This window comes from Papio anubis, chromosome 4 (genome assembly GCF_008728515.1).
Source record: "Papio anubis isolate 15944 chromosome 4, Panubis1.0, whole genome shotgun sequence".
Lineage (NCBI taxonomy): Eukaryota > Metazoa > Chordata > Mammalia > Primates > Cercopithecidae > Papio > Papio anubis.
Genome location: NC_044979.1, coordinates 97,406,235 through 97,409,774, shown reverse-complemented (window position 1 = coordinate 97,409,774; position 3,540 = coordinate 97,406,235). Strand labels below are relative to the sequence as shown.

The following is a 3,540-nucleotide window of genomic DNA, read 5'->3' as shown; positions in this document are numbered from 1 at the left end:
GAAAAGAGCATCAGGGAATTTTATGACATCTTCAAGAGCCTAATATACATGTGACTGGAGTTTCTGAAGAAAGAAGGGAGGGCTGAAAAAATATTTGAAGAAGTGATAAAATTTTTTTTCAAATTTCATTACCCACAGATCCAAGAAGTTCAATGAACCCAAAGCACAAGAAACGTGAAAAACACTACACTAAGTCATATCACAATCAAATTGCATAAAATCAGTGATAAAGTAAAATACTAAAATAAAGAGAAAAATGTTAAACTTATTCAGAAAATATGGGTAAATATACAGGACATTTACTAAGAACCTACTATGAGCCAGGTGCAGTGGCATGCCTGTAATCCCAGCACTTTGGGAGGCCGAGGTAGGCGGATCACGAGGTCGGGAGTTCAAGACCAGCCTGACCAACATGATGAAACCCCGTCTCTACTAAAAATATCAAAATTAGCAGGGGGTGGTGGCGTGTGCCTGTAATCCCAGCTACTCGGGAGGCTGAGGCAGGAGAATCACTTGAACCTGGGAGGTGGAGGTTGCAGTGAGCCAACATCAAGCCACTGCATTCTGGCCTGGGCAACAGAGTGAACACTCTGTCAAAAAAAAAAAAAAAAAAAAAAAAAGAACCTACTATGGTCCAGTGCTCAAAATATTTTTCTTTTCCTTTCTTTTCTTTTCTTTTTCTTTTTCTTTCTTTCCTTCAGACTAGGAGGTCTAGGAGATGCTACATAAGTTTTTACCTTGGACCCTTGGTTCTTTGAACTCCAAAGATGTATGCTAGTCAAATAACTTTTTCATAAATCAAATGCCCTCCTTGCCTTGAAGAAAGTTATAGTCTAGAAATTAGTAAAACTACTTAGTATGTAAGCTTTTAGACTTACATTTTATTTTTCTTGAAGATGCCTATTACTAAGCATGCCTAAATATAGCATGTTTAAAGTTGCTTACAGATAAAGTTTCACAAGTGAAAAATAATTTTTTAATCATTATGAACCTGTTTTGAAGGGAAAGGAGTTCCGAAGCTGATTGTAGTTGGTAACTGTATTCAAAGAGGGAAGGAGAAGGGATATCTGAAACTGAAGGGAAGGAAGATTTCCAAACTCAAGGCTTTTGATATTTTTAAAAGTACAAGTGTGAAGAGATGGAAAGTCATCACAGTGTGAGAGTGTGTGTGTGTGTGTGTGTGTGTGTGTTGGAACAGACAGATTTTAGTTTCGAATTTTCTATTATCCACTTCTACAAATGTATCCAAGGATTTGCTTATACCAAATATACTTCTGTGTTTGTGAACAACACTGATGATATTAGAAATGTTCCATTTGGATGTTCAGCATGGGAGTGTGCTGCCTGCTGAGAGAGACTTTTCAGCATGCCACTTGGTATATATTTGGATTACATAATCACAAACGCCTAGCCTCTGTCTTTCCCTCTGCCTCTCAGCCTCCCTTTCTTTTCATATATTCCTCTCCCTTACTGTTGATCAGTGCATCACTTCAAAAAGAAAAAAACAAAAAGCTTGAACCAGGAGGATTTCTGTTCACTTTGGCAGTTCCAGAACTCGTTATCCCTCAATTGACCACTGGAGACTCTGCTGCTATATATTTAAATCACCCTAGGCATTAGCTGGGGATGGATTTATCATGAAACTTTTATAATACAGAGGGCCACAGGGAATAGAGTGCTTTTAAATGCCTCCTCTTCTGCAGGCAAGTGATAACTTCACTCTTTGGTGAGTCCCTGTTGCTTTACTATTACACTCAGATGTTTTCATTCCAAGAGGAAAATATTATGACTGAACATAAAGTTTTAGTATTTGAGATGGTTGGATTGCACACCAGGTAGTTGGATCTTTTTTTCTACATTTAATGTCTTCTACAATCAGTTATATTTACTGCTTCTGATTCCAACTAGTCCCCACGCTAAATGAAAAAAGACTTGGAAACCTACATAGTTTGAGTTTTAAAAAACTATTTTGTGCAAACTTCCATCCAGGACATAAATCCCTTCTACTGCCTTCTTAACAGCACCACCCTTCTCAAATGAATGAGAATAGTATTGGGGATTTATGTGAAATGCAAAATCAGGACTTGGACAAAAGATTGAGAACCAAGGGCTCCCCTAAGTAACAGAGGAGCCGAGGAAGCATGGCTAAAGTCTCTTCCCACTGCTGTCCTAAGTCAGAGCCTTTTAAAGAGCTTGAACAGCTATGGAAGTTCTTCATGTGGGGGAAGAACTTTGGAACAACCAATGAGAGTGTGAGGAGCCATTCTGAGCAACTGGAAACACTCAGAGTCCGTATGCTAACGAAAGAGCCAAACACCAAGCACTCCAGGGGCTGTGGGTTGTCCCATATGCCACTGCGGAGGAGGTGGATGCAGCCATGAATGCAAGATCACGCAACGTGGATGGAAGAGCTGTGGAACCAAAGACAGCTGTCTCAAGAAAAAGTTCTCAAAGACCAGGTGCCCACTTAACTGTGAAAAAGATCTTTGTTGGTGGTGTTAAAGAAGACACTGAAGAACGTCACCTAAGAGATTATGTTGAACAGTATGGGAAAATCGAAATATTGAAATCATGGCTGACCAAGGCAGTGGAAAGAAAAGAGGCTTTGCTTTTGTAACCTTTGACAACCATGACTCCACAGATAAGACTGTCGTTCAGAAATACTCTCGTGGGAGTGGCCACACTGTGATGTTAGGAAAGCCCTGTCGGAGCAAGAGATGGCTGGTGCCTCATCCAGCCAAAGAGGTCGAAGTCATTCTGGAAGCTTTGGTGGTGGTCGTGGAGATGGTTTTGGTGGTCATGACATCTTTGGTCATGGAGGAAACATTAGTGGTTATGGTAGCTTTGGTAGCAGCCGTGCTGGTGGTAGATATGGTGGCAGTGGAGATGGCTATAAGGGATTTGGTAATGATAGGAGCAATTTTGGAGGTGGTGGAAGCTACAATGATTTTGGCAATTACAATAATCAATCTCCAGATTTGGACCCATGAAGGGAAGAAACTTTGGAGGCAGAAGCTTTGGCCCCTATGGTGGTGGAGGCCAATACTTTGCCAAATCATGAAACCAAGGTGGGTGTGGTGCTTCTAGTAGCAGCAGTCACTATGTCAATGGCAGAAGATTTTAATTACTGACACCAACAAAGCTTGGCAGGAGAGGAGAGCCAAACAGGTGACAGGGAAGCTACCAGTTACAACAGATTTGTGGACTCAACCAAGCACTGTGGTGGCAGTGCCCAGCTGCTACAAAGAAGATATGTTTTAGACAATGCTCACGTGTACGCACAAAAAGCTCAAGGACTGTATTTGTGGCAGGTTATTTTAGTTTCTGTTCTGTTCTGTTCTGTGGAAAGTATAAAGCATTCTAACAAAAGTTTTTAATGCACCCATGCTATGGATTGCTAAATCTAACAGTCTGATCGTAACACTGAATACATGTCTTTTTTTAAATTAATAAAATAAAACTCTAGCTAGACATACAGTCTTCTTTCCTAAGAAGACTTGAAAGATATACACCAAAATATTGGCAATACTTCTTTCTGAG

At 40.3% G+C, this 3,540-nt stretch overlaps 1 pseudogene; it reads left to right on the top strand.

Annotated features, from left to right (window-relative positions):
- The first annotated feature begins 652 nt into the window (after positions 1-652).
- LOC110742737 lies at positions 653-3,111 on the top strand (annotated as a pseudogene).
- The last annotated feature ends 429 nt before the right edge of the window (positions 3,112-3,540 follow it).